Source organism: Balearica regulorum, chromosome 7 (genome assembly GCF_011004875.1).
Source record: "Balearica regulorum gibbericeps isolate bBalReg1 chromosome 7, bBalReg1.pri, whole genome shotgun sequence".
NCBI classification, from domain to species: domain Eukaryota; kingdom Metazoa; phylum Chordata; class Aves; order Gruiformes; family Gruidae; genus Balearica; species Balearica regulorum.
In genome coordinates, this window is record NC_046190.1 from 18,953,615 (window position 1) to 18,970,256 (window position 16,642).

A 16,642-nucleotide genomic window follows, 5' to 3' on the forward strand; every position below is an offset into this window, starting at 1 on the left:
CAAATGTCTCCAATGACTATCTGACTGTTCTCCTGGCTTGTTCCAGTCTTGTGGCAAAAGCATTAACTGTGATGAACTCGGGGTTCGTGGGAGCTCAGCTCACGTGGTAAGTCAGACTCCAGGCTCCCAGGCTGTGTGAGTAACTCCACTGATGGCACTCCCTTAAGTAGAGTTGTAGCTCTGTGCCCTTCATTCTCTGCTGTATAAACTTGGGGCCATTTAATCTAAGCAATTCTGGTTAAAACTGGTTGGTGTGGTGGAGTTTCTGCTGAAAGATACTTGAAGATGGAGAGAAAAAGTGAGTGATATGAAGTGAAGCCAAACTGTAAGTGGTGTGAACCTTGTTTTCCTTTTCAAAGTAAAATTAAATGTATGTGATCTAATTTAAAATGACAGGATCCTTTTGAAATAGATATAAAATGTTTCATTTTAGTAAGAAGAAATGCTGAAAATCTTTTTTGCTACCAAGCAGACATGTGGATGACATTGGCTGGCAGCCTGTTACAACACAGTAGTACAAAGGGAACTTTTTCAAACATTGCTACAGTACATGGTTTTTTTCAATTGAGATCTTACTATTATAGAGTCAGTCAACTGAGAAGAATTTCTCATGTTTTGGGTAGTAATAAATCTTGCAGAACTGCATTAACCCACACCTCGGGCAGTTTTGCTGGTTCATATTACTCTATATCCCACAACACAAATTGCTGGAACAGAAGAAGGGGCTTAGGTACACATTTCAAATATTTCCTTCCTAGTTTTGGTCAGCACCATATGACTCCGTGAGAGAAATAGCAAGGGATTCATCAACAATATAAGCAGTAAGCTACATCTCAGGTTTTAAGTTAAAAAAAAAAACAAACCCCAAACCACTCTTCTTTCCCCTCTCCCCCTCCTTATTCCCATCTAACTGTTCGACAGACTTTGTGAGAAGTCTTGGAACAATTTCCCTTTTCAACATTTCTAATTTAAATGACTTACAGAAATGAATATTTCATGGGATATCAGGACTCCGTTCTTCAAAGCTTCGTCTCTTTAGTGCTAATTATTTCAACAAGACCTATACTAAAGGCAAACCCTGTCACTTCTCTATATTGTCTGCATTAACACTATAAGACTAGCTTCATATCACAGTTAAAGTTCTCGTTTCTAGTATTACCTCATTTTCACTTTTTAGTGTCTCCCACCTAAAGAAGTGACACAGTTTGAAGACAAGAAGGGTTTGGAAACCCTGCAGTTAACCAGCTATGGCTTTGTTAGTAAAAAAAGCACGAGTACTAAAATTTAATCCTTACTTCCCTTTCTTTTCAAGCCAAAGCCACCTTCAGTTCCTATACTGGCAATTCGCATAGCAGTATCCATGAACAAAGTACCATTTAACCCTCCCGGTCAGTTTGAAATAGTATGTATTGCCTGAGCAAGGAAGCAAGGTCTGCTTAGACACCTACATGTTCGGAGTTAAGACACTGAGAGAGTTTCCACTAAACCTCGCTTTTCTTGTCAGAGTTAAAAAAACAAACCAAACCAAACAACCCTCCACGTGTATTCATTTCACAGTCTGGGGGGCCCAGAGGTAACAAAATACACACACACGCACACCCCCCAAAACCCAACACTTATATCATTTGATCAAATGGAAAGACACACAGTACAAAGCTGGAAATCTTTTTCATGTACCTGGGCCAAGGTCAAGACAACCCTGCGTACAACCTGCCTCCTGGGGCGTCAGTGTTTCTGGCACACTTTCAGAGGCTCTTGCCACAGTTCCTTCATGCACTGTGCACACTCAGGAAAACAAATGTAAGGCAAAGTCCAGGCTCTTCATCTCACCCTTTGAAGTTCCCTCTTCCTCCTTTATTCATACTCAACCTTCAACAGCCCATCTCTCATTAGCTGCAATTAGGAAAGAAAGTCTTCCTTTGTTGTGGCTTCTGCCTGACTCTCAAAGTCTAGCTGAGCATCCAGGTGGACCCTCAGATTGAGAACCTGAATAACAAAAGCCACTGGGAATGGTCTAGGGAACAGCACGGGGGCTCCCTCATGACATTGTAGCTGAAAAAAACAAGGCAATTTTCCATTTTTCCATACAAGCTATTGCAACGATTATTGTGACAAAGCTGAAGTGGGATCTGCAGATAGCCATTGGGGTGCAAACAATGTTTGTATGCATGAAGCATCCTGGTGTGCATAAATGATCTTCAAATGCAAAAGATTGCTTTTGTATTTTGCATCACAAAACGTCTGCAGCAGTCCTACATCATTCGACAGCACTGTTCATGATCGAGGGCCAGATTGTAATATCTGTGTTCACAGATATTTAGCTTTTACCCTAGCCCTTCCCAAATTCAACTCCATTTTTTCCTGCTTCTGTTGGGCTTGTGACCATATAAACTGTATGAACAACTGTGCTTCTGTCAGGCTAGTCACTCTGTTGGAACTGCCAGAATCTCACTGGGCTGATAAATCGCAGTTCGATAGCTGCTGCCAGACATAACAAGGACATCCACTGATGTCAGTGACGCTATTTGTGAAGCAAGGCACTGCTCAAAGGGAATAAGGCTATCTCACAGTTGATCTGCTTGCTAGGAATGTGGAAGTTAGGGGAGCAACAACAGGCAGAAATATTAAAAAGTCTTTTTGTATGGTTAAATACTTACTTGGGGATTGCAAAATACAGGAAAACAGGGAACATAATATATTTAATTTGATAAAGACTAGATTAATGAAAATGATTCTTCACATGAAAGCTGAAGCACCACACTGAACAAGTATATATTCCAGCAGAAAATCCATTGCTATTTACCTCCTTCTGTTAATACAATCATAGTTTAGACTAAGCCCATCATAATACTTTAATGAACTGGAAAACAGAACATTCTGTTTTGCAACTGTTAAAAACAATTGAATATGATGTTAAGTTCACCATCGGGTTTGGCAGCAAGTCCTTGTTCCTTTGAACTCCTATGTACACACTTCTACTCTTTTGTAACAGGGACTTTAAAAAGTCATTAATTTGACTTGATTTGCATGGGAATGATGCAATCTGGACAATGTGGAGAGGAGCGATTGAAAGCCATTGTTTGCAAGGCTGTGCTGGGTAACAACAGCACTTCGATCTGTCAAACACTTGAAATGTGCGCTCACTCTGGGAAAGACTGGAATAAACAAGGAAAATAAGGTGATATTGGTCACTTGGCTGCAGCTACAAAGCCTTGCCTGGCACATGGCTGAGTTTTTGGGCAGGCAAGGAGTATACCAGTGGTGTACATCAGCAGAAACCCCGGGATACATTTGGTACTGAACAGAAATAATTCTCACTTCATCTGCAGTACTTAGCAAACAAACTTGTTTCACTAATTTTTCTTTAATAAGATTCTGAAGTAAAATAATTCTTGCTTCAGTGAAACTAGAATAAGGAATATTCTAAAAGCATGAAGAACTGATAAGACATGAATAAAATTACTTCCATGTGTATGTGATTATTATAAATGTGACTTCGCTTTTAAACAAAGAGTACTGTAAACAAATACATGATCCAGTTTATTAACTGAAGTTGGCTGGATTGCAGTTTGAAAATAAGATACACATGTTGGCAATCACTGTACTTCACTATAGTTAGGCCTTTAAAAAGCATACTTCATGTGTTTTTTCCTGTAGAAATTGTAGCCTTTCTAGCCTGCCATACTAGAAGGAAAAAAAAAATCTTTTAAAAATGTATGTACAAGCCTGACTGCTGAATCCATATTCCGACATCAGAGGACAGATCCAGTTCCATGGGCTGGGGTAGAAGTTGGAAAGATCTTCCATCCAGATGGGGTACAGCTCAAAGGGGGACCAGGTAAACATGTTTCAGTGGTTGGCATGCTTGCCTATAGCCTGTGCTGCTCAGGATACGAGACCGAGAGATGCATGGCCTGGTTCAACTAGGAGAAGAGCTGTGCCAGTGCTCTGTTTTGTTAGGGCTATTTTATCTTGCAGGATGGTTGTTTTCATCTCCTGGTCTGTAAAATGGTGACAAAACAGGCCTTCCCTACTTCCCACAGATGTTATTAGGGGAACTTAAACTGCCAGGCTCTTAGCTACTAGTTGCCAAAGAAAGGTAGATTATTTCTGAGTTGTTTTTTAGAGTAGCTTTGAGAGAAAAAGTTTCTCTGTTTGGTATAAATAAAGAAACCTTCTGAACAGGAGCAGCCTGGCATTCCAGGCACTTGTGGGAAGTCCAGGCCAAGTTCTTGTCCCCTGTCAGGCAGAGCCCTTGCTTCACCCTGGGTCTGCTGCCTTGCTGGTGCATAAACTGTAAGCACTTGGCTGCTGGCCATTCTGGATGGAGCAAGGCTCACTCCAAGTGGAAGCCTCCTCTTTCTGACACACAACAAAAAAAGGTGATTTAAGCCCTTCACATGTCTTGAGAGAGCTCTGTGCTGGGATGCGCTGGATAGAGTGGAGGGGGCAAGTTAGATCCCATGGAAGGGAACAGCGATACAGATCTGAACCAGAGCACCATATTCAGCCTAAAAAAATGATTGTTGTCGCACGGTTTGGACAGATGGCTGGCAAAAACAGCCAGAGGCAATTCAAAGGTAATATTCATATGATGTCCTACTTCCCCATGTTAAGGAAACACATTTTAATCCTGGTGCTAATCCGGTACTGGGCTATGACATTCGAAGGACATAGGCGGCAAGTAGGAACATGTCTGCAGAGTTCATTAGGGATGATCATTCACTTTCACAATATGAGGACTTTCTGTAGCAGATGTAGAAAAAAGAAGAGGAAACCTAGGCCCTGAATCTCTGCTTCAAGCCCATGATAATTTCCATCATATCCCAGCAATGATGACAAAGCCTTTTGCAGACGTGATTGGAGCAATAATTTTGGGTGCTGTTAGTCCCATCCTGGCGCAGCTAACAGGCAGGCAGGAGAAAGACAGACCTTACCTCTCCCTTCCTGTCACACAGCCTAGAAACCCAATGAAGTACCACAATAGATACAAACAACGGCACAAATGAACCTCCTTATCTAATTGACTCCAGTACAGGTGACTCACAGTTAAATATGTTAGAAAGACATGAAGTTAAAAGATGCAAACCACCAAGTTAAAAGCTAAAGGAACTAACTCTGGCCGCAGCTAAGATGCTCATGCAGCAGCTCCACAAATAGAGGAGTGCCACAGTTCAAGCATTCTTTACCTCAACCAAAATCTGCCACATTTACAGTGTGAAGGATTCTCCCAGTGAAGAAGCTATGTCAGTCCTGTCCCCTCTTCCAGCACAGCAGCAAAGACGGCCAGGTGATGGGTTATCTTTGTGTACTGCACTTCAGGCTTCATCAAGGCTATAGCAAGACATCACTTTCCAAGCAAAGCCTGGGATAAAATTACATCAGATGCCATACCAGTCTTCAGCTGCCCTGAGAAGGCCAGTAACATAGGAAAACTTCTTTTCCCTGTCTTGCGTTACAGCTTTCCCCCAGAAAACCTCAGATTATTTTTGGGGCTTGGTGCTGATTCTAATGCCACTTTTTAACAACATGAAAAAAATTGTCATTTGCAAAAGGAATAGAGTCAAAATCGAGAATGTCATAAATCTTACAAGAAAAAAAATCTGTTCAAATTACATGAGATGGAAGTATGTTCTGAAAACTCTCTAAAGGGTCTTAAAAATGCAGTATGGGGAGAGAGATGCCATCCACTTAGTCCTCTAGTCCTACCCACCATCATGACTACACTAAATAGCAAAATAATCAGTTTATGAGGGGTCAGAAAACATGGGGGGAAATTGAGTGAAGGACCCAGCAAAGCCAGTATTCCTACCTCTCTGTGTTTCATTTCATTGTACAAAGCCAAAGATTGTTTTATTGTCTTTATAAAATGAAAGCAAGCCCTGCCCTGTTTTGTTAGAAAGTGTTGATCTTTTTATATCAGCTGTCTGCTCAGACAAGCAGAAAATTTCAGATAAATCGTTGTAACAGGTTCTTTTTTCCTGTAAGGCTAAATGAAGGTTGAGGTATTTACTTCTTGGAAGAATAATAGATGAGTTTCTGCTCTGCCTCTGTGTTTGTGGCCATTAATCGGTGACAGCAATTAAAAATTATTGCCTTGTAAATTGTTTCCATTACCAGCCTAGTTCATGTGTTGGAGAGAGGCAAAGGTGAGCAGGACCACGGTGGTCGGTAGATTTCCCAGGCTGGCAGCCAACGCTAGCACTATTGTTGTCACGTCTTCCTTCCTGTGATGGGCGTGCGCTGGAGCCCAGGTCCCTCAGCCTTTGCAGCACGAGTGGTGGCATGCATCTCATGTCACAGCAGCTCCAAAGGGCTGACATGATTGTCTCTGCTTTCATGTGTTCCCATCTTTGCTGCATGTCAGGCTAAGCCACAAGCCAGCTAATGGATTTATCAAACACCTGTAGAGGATTAGATGAACATCACTTGACTAAGGTTTCACAGCAAGCCCAGGCAGCTCATGGTGGCAGCAGCTCTGGCATGTGGGGAGCTGAACTGCAGGGTCCCATGGCCCCAGACAAGATCAGACTGCATTTATGCAGCCAGGCTTTACAAAACAGCCATCAGTCCCTCTTCAGACGCAGGAGTCTTAGATGGGTTTTGGCAGCTGGATGGGAGCAGACTGTAACCAAACTGTTACAAAGTCGGTGATGGAGACCTGAGGAACTGCTCCTGAGACAGACACCCTCCGTCACAGCAAACCCCATGCCAAGAACTGCAGCAATGCAAGGAGAGAAACATTCATCTTACTCCCCATAAGGTGTTAGTTCTGTGGTTCATACAGTAAGAGAGGTATTATTAATAGTAAATTGGGCCCTTGCTCTCAGAAGCCAGGTGCCTGACACTGTAGAAATCACATCAAGGACGAACACCATCAAAACTGTTTTTAACTGGCCATTCTGGAGGTGTTTCCAAATTTGAAAGCATTTGTTAAGGGAAATCTGCCAAGTTGCCAGGAGACAATAAGGTTACCTAAAATAGAATTTACAGAATTTGGATGCCTAGTACAAAAACGAACGGATAGAATCACAAATCTATCTTACACTAACTGCCTCTATTATTCAGAGACCCTTAGAGTTTAATTTTTATATTTTCCAATTCTTGACTTCCGTAATGGTAGGAATTATATACTACTGTCATTTGCTCAACTCTAGCAGATATTATTTTTATTAAAACCAATGGAAGGAAGATTAGATGCAAACCTATCTATAGCAAAGCCAACCAACAAAAAAAAACCCCAAAACACCCAAATCCTGTAATTTATAAAATACTTTCTCTGATGCAGCTCGTGCACAGCTCCATGGGAACCATGAGGGAGTATGTGAAATCCTTTGCAAGGCCAAAGAAGGAAGTACCAGATGGAAGACACTTTATAGTAGATGTACTCTGACTCGAAGCCCTTCAAACTTCAGCAACTGTTTGAGATGCCTTCACGTTCTCTGACTATAATCTCTTGTTTTCAGATCAAATCAAAACAGTTTTCCAACCAACATTGCAAAGGATTAAAAAAGAAAAATGTCCTTTCTCCCTTACACAGTTAAGGGAAAACCCATAATGAGGAACTGAAAACCAATACTCTGCTCTTATACAGAAATTCCAAGAAAAGAGGAGCGGGGGAACAAGTATAACAAACAGCCAAGGAATGGGCTTTAAGAAGGGTGAAATGTTAGACAGTTTTCAAGCTTATCTTAAGCAGATATCATTGTAAAAATGGCTACAAGGAACTTTTGTTAGTGCTACAAATTTAACTGGAAGGAGAATTCTGTCACAGTAAGGAAGCTGCTACTGCAAATATTTTACAACAGAGTAATAAGCTTTTAGCAGCTAATAAAAACATACATATTTAAAGAAACGGTGCATTACCCAGGTCAGCATTATGTTTCACCTCTGATTTCCCTTTTTTTTCCCCACACACCCTCTGCACATTTCTTTCTTGCTGGAGGCTCTAATCCTTGAGAGAGGAGGTAGCAAGGCTCTGCACAAGTGTAATAGTCTAAACCTGTCTTTTTCCTGCAGATTGAGACCTAAGAGTTTAATGATTTACAAGGCAACACCTCTGCTTGAGGACTTCTTTCAGCTTTTATTAATTAAAAGTACATGTCTTTGATACAAAGTGGAATCTCCGTGAGGTGAGAAGCTTTATATTCTCTAGTATATTTAACACAGTGCAACATAATAGATTTAATTTAGGGCTCTTCTATACTGCTCATCTCTTTGGTGGCATAAATTTAGAAAGTGTTAAAAGGTCTAATGCCTATAAAACTTAAGCATGTTACAACAAGCCAAAAAAAAAAAAAAAAAAAAAAAAGGGGAGGTTGTGCGTTCCCTCAGGAATCTGTCTGAGGAAGTTACGGGTGTAACTGCAGGGCTGGTTGGCTTTGGTGAAAGTCTTGTGGGAAGTCCCTGGGGAAACTTACAGAAACAAAAGCTATAAAGTAAGGGAAAAATTTAGATAAGAGAACGGATTAAATCCTTAGGAGAAATGGATCTTCTATTGGACTGAGAGTCTAGAAGAGGAATATCTTCCTTCTGGAATTAAGAGTCTATTGCAGAAAAAGAAATGAAATGCTATAGCAATGATGGGTCCCCCAGAGTGGTTACTGGGACCTCTCACTCGGAGAAGAAGTGAGAGAAATTTTATTTTTTTATTCTGCTATTTTGTTAGTGACAGCTGTAACAGCAATTTAGGCAACAGAAAGAATTTCTAAACCACTTGGGGAAGTTGTCAGCATTTTGTGATTGACTATTATTTTGTGATTTATACAAAATGAGTGGGACTCAATGCAGTGAGACTCCAAATCTTGCCCTCCTCACCACTGACCCAGAGCTGCTCCTAAGGCGGTGCTGTGAAAGCCTACACTCAAACCATTACTGACAAATGCGGTTTCAGAAAATGTTTTAAGTAGCCATGTGGCCTCGTGTCTGACTTCTTTTTCTAAAAGCAGAAGTTACCTGCTTAAGACTGCTCTGGCACAACATTGTTAGCTGTTTTCTGAGTATTCAGAAAGTCCTGCTTTGTTTGCAAAATTAGACCAGAGAACAAACAAAAATAATTTGTCAGCTTCAGTGAAACTATATATTTTAATCTGGAGGAAAATATCAGGATACCTTCTTGCCTGAACATTTTGGGCCAGCCTATACCAAATGGTGGAAATCAGAGTAAAGTTCATTAGTGCTATTTTGCCAGTGCCCAGCGAGCGAGCATCTGACGCTGGGCTGAGCTGCCCCATGGGCAGGCTCCAGCACTTACACCCGGGCAAGGTTTCTGCTCCACAGACCTGCAGAAGGGTATGAGTGACCAGCTGCCCTGCAGAGACACGTTTTAATGTAGCTCCAGCATCTGCAAGTGAAGACGAATGCCTTCACTTGCATAAAGCACCAGGCTCTGCTCAATTTTGCAAAAAGTCATGTTTATCATGTTAAGATTCTTTAGGGAAGAGGGAGACTAGAATTAGTCTCCTTGAAGCTGTTTCTTCTGCTGCTGCAGCTTTTTTAAATATAGAATTTATTGGTGTAAAAAACCAGACATGTGCTTAATGCCAAAATTCCAGTGCCCAACGTTTTATATCCGTGTTTACTTTGCAGCGTCATTCAAGCCCCAGAGCTGACTGGTCTGAGTAGTCTTAACGATAATAATTGTCTAATAATATTACAGCAGCTCCTCAGGAAGTTCCCACATGAAAAATCCACTGCTGGGCAGATTGAGGAGGGAAGAGGTTCAGGTAGAAATTCTCCCTCCTGCATACACATCTTTAGGATTTTATGTGAACCTAAACATGTGAAGGATATAGCTTTCACCCACAGATGGCGATGAACACAATCTATGCCTTCCCAAAGAGAAAATTGCATATTTAGACTCAAAGAAATGCCAACATATAGCTTAAGGAACAGGGCTCTAGTTTATGTTGAAACAGTATAATCAATTTGGCTTGAAAAAAGTGAGCGTCAGATTGGTATCTACCCATTCACCAGGCTCCTGAGCATCGCAGGAAAGCACAGACTCTGAGAAGAAAACTGCCTCATCCTAATAAGGCAGAGCTGTTTGCTAGTGACATAGTCTGGATGCCATCTATATGAACTAATGCAAACCATCGGGAGAGCTGCTTCTGTGCGGCTGAGGAGCCGTATCATCTTTCCATCAATAACAAAGTATGATCATCTTTGCAGGATTATTCATGCTGAGTGGCACACAAATGCATTGCTCATATGCGAGCTGCACGAAAATCTCATGTTACAAGAAAAGCCACTTACCAATGTCCTGGGTTACCCTCTGCATCACCTTCAATACGAAAGTGCAGTGAAAAAGTCCCAGTCATCATGACCGAATAGTAAGCACTTTTCTGCACAGGGAATATAAAATTATAGCAAATATTTGATTTATTTTTGACACTGTAGTAAAATGATATTGCTTCTTAGTTTGACTTGCCAGGACCTTCCTTTGTTTAGATTTAACTTGATATGACTGAATCCTTTAGAAATAATAGATGTGCTTTGGAACGGAAGACAAGAGCTCAGAAGAGGGGCACCTATCCCAACAGCCATGCTTCTGCCTATTGCTGAGTGGAGGTGGCAGCGTGTCTGCTGAGCTAGGAGCTGCTGCTCCCTCACTTTGAGGAAATGCCTTTATTTCTTGATATATTTATGACATTCACATCCACTACTTTAATGTGTTTCGGGGAGAGCCAGATCTCCCTACTGACGTCAAGAGAAACAGCTGAAAACAGGCCAATAACAATTTTTGGGTTTTAAAGCAGGCTCTGTGGCCGTGCAGGAAGGAGGAGATTTCTTGTTAAAAGCACAAATAAGAAAAAAAGTCATTTACAAAGAAGAAAGTGAGTAAATCATGTCAAAATTATTCATGTTTTGCTGTAGCTCTTATATTTTGTTGCCAAAAAATGATCCTTCCTGCAGCAAGATTTCCATCTGAATTATTAGAAGATTTGCTTGATTAAGGGCTGCAAGATGTGGCTTTTGCTCCAAAACTTCATTTTGGTCTATTGGCATTGCAGGCTTTTCTCATTCAAACAGAAATACCCAATATATTAAAATGAAAATGAACACTCAGCTACATCTACTACATCGTACTGTTTTCTCTCAATAATTATAAACATCTATCCAAAACATGGTGACATTTAGTACTTTTGCGAAAGAGCTGAGTTAAAGCAAGCGGTGACCTTTTCCTAGAGCCTGCAATAATCAAGTATGGCTCTACTAGCCTGCTAATCCCCTCCCATGCCCTCCTTTCAGATTTCTTCCTGGAATGGGATATTAGGGGCTTGAAAGAGAGCAAGGAATTGTGGTGAGGGTAGGAGAACGTGCCGTGGTGCTCGTGGGTGAATAAACTGGGCGATTGAAAAGATTTTGATTTAAGAGATGTTTATCGCTGAGCAGAGGAAAGCATGAGCTTATTCAACTCGCATTTTTATGGGGTGGTTTGGTTTTGTTTATCATCGCTGGGGACTCATTAAGGTTTGGTTACAATTAATTTTCAGTTCAGAGGAGGCGATGTCCCTTGCTGATCAATTACTCAGGGAACGAAGGTGGCCCCGACATTCACACGCAGAAAGGAACCTCCACCACAAACCTGCCAGTTACTGGAAGCAGCTCCTTTAATAGCAAACTTCTGCAAAAACACAAGATACACAAGAGGTGCGACAGACTGAGCATAAATACACCTCTATAGCTAATAAAACAGAAGAGTTGTTGAAATTTTGAAAGGTACTTTTAAAAACCCTTCTAATGAATGTATATACACAAAGCCAAGGAAAATTATGATGGATCTCTCTGATGTGCCATCTCCTACAGAGATGCCTTTTCTCTACCAACAAACCACACAAATCAAACCCACCTGTGACAGGAGAGAAGCTGGGTCTGACTAGGGATCTACAATTCACTTACAAGGCCTCCTATTTCACGTGCCATTTTCTTCAATAGTTTCAAGTTGCTAGTCATATGGTTTCCACAGGGGGCAACTTCCCTGCATGAATTATGATTTCCAGTTCAAATTTCCACATTTGAGTAGATGGACAGACCCAGTTATTTGAACTTGTAGATCTTAGGACAGTGCATCTCCATTGGAGTGACAGAGAGGGACTGCAGTACGCTCAGGAAAGACCAAAGGGTGAGCAAGCGTAGGGCACTGGTGTGGCAGAGTGCCACTAAGGCATCGTCAAGGTGCCCTGCCAAGTCCTTGTAGGTGTAGTCAGTATAGTTACCCATCTGAAATTTTCCAGAAAACAGTTTCCACGTGACCAACATCTTCTACAGGTCAAAAAAAAAAAAAGTTCATTATTTCACCTCTCTGTCCCAAGCAGACAAGACAGTAACAAATGCTGACACTTTGGCATTTCACACAAGACAGAAGTTGTCATTTATGGCCACCTCTGCATTTTTCTCCTTTGGATAAAGGATTTCATTCCTCTGCACCAGAATCTGTCAGCACACACCAAACAACAGTGACGTATCTCAGTGTAGATACTCAGCGCTATGTGCCCGAGCACCTACAGCTGAGCAAGCTATTCATTTAGTAAGCCAAATTCAGAGCCTCATTCTGCTCACCCTGAAGAAATGCTCCATCGTCATTCCACTGCTTATGCTCTTGTTCTGCCATCCACAGAAAGCCTGGTGACTCAGAAGTGGCCACTCTTGAGCAAAAGAAATTGGAAGACGCTAAAAACTAGAAGTACAAGAAAAGAAACCTCCTTAAATCCAGGAAAGGTAGGTCTTTTTTATTTATTTATGTATTTATTTATTTATTTATTTTGAAGTGGGCTGGCCATAGAGGAAAACTTCTTTCCTTTTCCTCCATGTTGCTGGAGTTCTCTAAGTATGCACTGGGTCCAGACTGTGGTTGGGAGGGAGCTCACTCATCTTTAACAGTAGTTGTAATCCAGAGGTTACTAGGCTGAACACCCTCATTCTGGTTGAGAAATAGTTCTCTCATTTCATTGCTTTCTTTACTCCCTTAAGTTTCTATCTGCTCTCTCTGTGTCACTATGATGAGAGAATGCCAAGTCCAGTCCCAAGCAATCATTTTGAGTATGTATTTCAACATTATTGTTGTTAATTAACTTGTCAGATAGCAATCCAGGAGCAGTTGGATATATAGGTACCTTGGGCATGCTGCATATTTAATCCTTGCCGTATCTCTAATTATAATCATAGTTGTGATTAGAATGCTGAGATTCACGTTTTTACACCTCAGTCTTTCTTTGCCAATCCTGACTTTCATTTCAGCCTCCTCTCTCTGGCTCGAGCGGCAAAGAAAACAGACATCAGTGACGGGGAACGCCTGCCAACGCAGCAGGAGCGAGCCAATGCTGATCCCTCTTCCAGGAACATGTCCTGGCTGAGCATGTCCAGACTAAAAATTCATTAAAGCCAAACCTACACATCCTCAAAAGCAGCTAGTATCACTAAGTACTAAAATGAACAGCGCTGTCATCAGAAGCTGTTTCTTGAACAGAAAACCTTTAGATTAATGGAGAAATTGGAAGCAGGTTTAAAACTAGCTTTTCCTCATACTGGAGGGCATTTCTTATGCTTACTTGCACTAATATTATCTAACCTCTTGAAATGCTCATCCTTTCAGAGACCCGGTAGGGTCCTTGCAATGAGGGAATTCAGACCAACAGAGCTGGAAAAAAGAAAAAAAAAAAAAGAAAAAAAAAAAAAAAAAACAACCCAAAAAAGGATACAAGGCAACATTAAAAAGGACTTACGCAGAACTCAAGTCTTGCATCAAGTACCTGATCCCAGATTCTCTTTGCCTGGTTGCTTCCTAGCACTGGAGAAAATTCAATTTGACAGATACCTACTTTTTCCACTTCACAATGCCCAGGTGCCCTGAGCTGTGCCACTTTATACATCCAGAACTGTCTCAGCTCAGACAGAGGAGCTGAGCATCCAGCTCTGTTTCAACCTACTCTACATCCAGAGGCAGGGCTTTAGTTCAAACAGGTGGCAGGAATCACTCACAGTGCTGTTGGCTTCCAAGTCTCAGAGATGCAAACAGATACCACGATGGCTCCTGTCTGCTTGTAGAACAGAGGATGAGGTGGGGTCCTCTTAATTCATTATCAGTCTGATGCTTAGCCGCTTCTGCCTGTGGGCAAGAAAGCTGTGATTCTGAGCAGGATGTCTTCGTCACTATGTGACAGCTTTATCCTCCATGAGGCAATGCTCCCCATCGCACCAGCTGAAGCCGTGACACAGTTCAGGGAAGCGCTCACCATGCTCAGGGCACTCCAGTGCAAGCAGGGAGTTCTGGTTACTCTCTCTGCTGCCAGAAATGCTCACATATACCACTGTTCAAGTGCCAAACAAAACTCATCTTGGGGGCAGGAACCACAGCTCACAACACCCATCTTCCTCATAAATGCCCTAAGCATTAGCCTACAGTCCTGCAGCTTTTTTTATTTCTTTGTATTCATGATTTCTCTCCTTTTAATTAATTTTAGTTTAGTGGCACACATTCAAAAGGAGAGGGGAAGGGTGTTCTTCCAGGATAAGCAGTTACCTTGAAATTAGGACATGTGGATTTGAATTCTCTCAGGTTGAGAAGGGAACTGAAGGTAAATCCCCTGCTTTCTCTGCAAGGGCTGTGACCACCCGTAGCTATGGGAAAGGCGCACATCCGACACACCAGCAAGCCGTACCCTGCTCCTTGAAGGAACGGACCTTGGAACCATCCCCAAGACAGAGCCAGGACCAGGCTCCTGCAGGAAGCCACTGCCTGAAGCTTGAAGCTCATAGTAAGACATTTCACTCACGTAATTATCCAGGCAGCTTCTTGCTGAACATACAGACTTTGCATGACCCTTGCCGCAGGCTTTCTGGCTGCTAATCTAAAATATTGGGAAACCCACACCCCTGTTGGTTTTGCCTGAAAATTGGTGTGGTAATGATGATGCTTTCCAGGTTGAGCCAATATGTGGAAGCATTACACTGTCCTCACAGTTTGGGTGAGATGATTGTATACCTGGTTTAGTTACTTTTCTGGCTGAAATATGCTTTCCCCCCATAACTTCTTTTCAAGAAATGTTAGTATTGGGTCCGGGTTACTTAGAACAGGTCAAACTGCAAAAAGGTTTTCTCAGGGCATGATCTTTCTGAAAAAATGCCAACAGATATTCACAAGCTGGGCTTAGATCACATGGTGAGTTTTGTAGGCTACTGTGAAGGTGTCAGATGATGACCACTTCAGGCATCCATAGCAGAGGCCTAGGGGCTGGAGAGGCTCTGACCCTGCCAGTCCTTTAAGCCCTGCTGTCCTGTGCGCAAAAGATCAAAAGCAACTGAAATAGCGGTTATTATGTGATGTCATGTTGATTCAAAGCACAAATATACATATTTTCACTTCAGCTTTTCCTGTGCTTTGAGAAAAGTGCAATTTAAAAAAAACAAACAAACTCAGAACTGTGAAATTAAATTGTCTATGTCCAAAAGCCAAGCCTGTTATGTTTTGCTACTTTTCAATTAATTTACACTAACAGGATTTTTAGAAGTTGAACATACCACCGCTGTCCTGTAATAATACTTCACAGGATGGTAAGATATGCTGCCTTATTTTTCTCTTTGGCCAAGAGTGAATAATTCAGTGTTGCATGTTTCATTGTCTGAGTCATAAATGTTGAAATTGATTACACAGAGGCATTGGAGTAGTCTCTCATTTTGCTTGCTTAAAGATCCACTGAAATTTGTTGAGACATTTACAATTCCCATGAAACTCAGGCTGCTAACTTAAAGCTTTTTATTCTCCCCCTCCCCGCCCCCACTGTCAGGACAGCAACTCCAAGGGCACCATACTTGTTCAGAAGTCACGAGAATGCTGAAAACCCCAGATATTGTCTGAGAAGGGAAGATGTGATGAACGTTGGCTGGCTTTCTTCTAGCAGTGAGCAGGTATTACCAGTACAGAGGCATATGCTAACACTCAGTGCTGTGTAACCTCAGTGGCAGTCCCTGTTCCTCTGCCTACAAAGAATTTTAGCATTTAACGAAATTTATATTTACTGAAATTACCACTTTTAACTCTCGAACACCCCTTTTGGTAGCAGAAGAATGTAGTTAGATCCTCCCAAGCTTTTCTGCTCCTGGGTCAACAAACCCAGCCCTCCTAACTCTGTTCTCCTCTGTCATATGCTCAGCCTCTCCCTCAGCCCCACATTTTAATGGCTCACCACTTAATTAGTCTATTTGTCAATAACTGCACTTGTTTAAAAAAAAAAAAAAGAAATATATTGCTTGTCTTCCTACTGGAAGTTAGTCCAAATACACTAGAGTGCAGGATGAAAGACATTAAAGTTGGTTTTTTTAAAGGTGGGATTTTGCTTCTTGCCAATAGAACCAGTTGTGGTCAACTCAACAAGAGTCATTTGTGCCCCTGGTGAAGTCCCTACAGAGCAGGAGTAAATCTACTACAGGAAATGCAGTGAGTCCAGTGTTGTTTGATGTTGTTCTTTGTACAGATGTAACTGACTTGATCCTCCACACCAAATGCAATGCCAAAGCAGATTACGGTTTGCCATTTTGGAACAGAGATCAGACCTGATACTTGTCTGACTTCCCGAAGACACCCCCAGTGCAGGAGCTAGCTAATTTAGCAGAAAGGGTGCAGCCCAAGGTAATGGGGCTAGCA

General features: G+C 41.7%; 2 long non-coding RNA genes across 3 annotated transcripts in view; one reads left to right on the forward strand and one right to left on the reverse strand.

Annotated features, from left to right (window-relative positions):
* LOC142602600 (uncharacterized) overlaps window positions 1-16,642 on the reverse strand; it is a 32,168-nt gene that overhangs the window by 12,006 nt on the left and 3,520 nt on the right. The window lies entirely within an intron of this gene.
* On the forward strand, window positions 8,007-13,449 carry LOC142602601 (uncharacterized). 2 transcript variants are annotated; one of them, XR_012836346.1, is made up of 4 exons: window positions 9,676-9,725; window positions 10,171-10,331; window positions 12,620-12,720; window positions 13,240-13,449. It is a non-coding gene; the product is annotated as an uncharacterized LOC142602601 (long non-coding RNA). The 2 variants fall into 2 exon arrangements; XR_012836347.1 differs by lacking the exons at window positions 9,676-9,725; window positions 10,171-10,331 and adding an exon at window positions 8,007-8,132.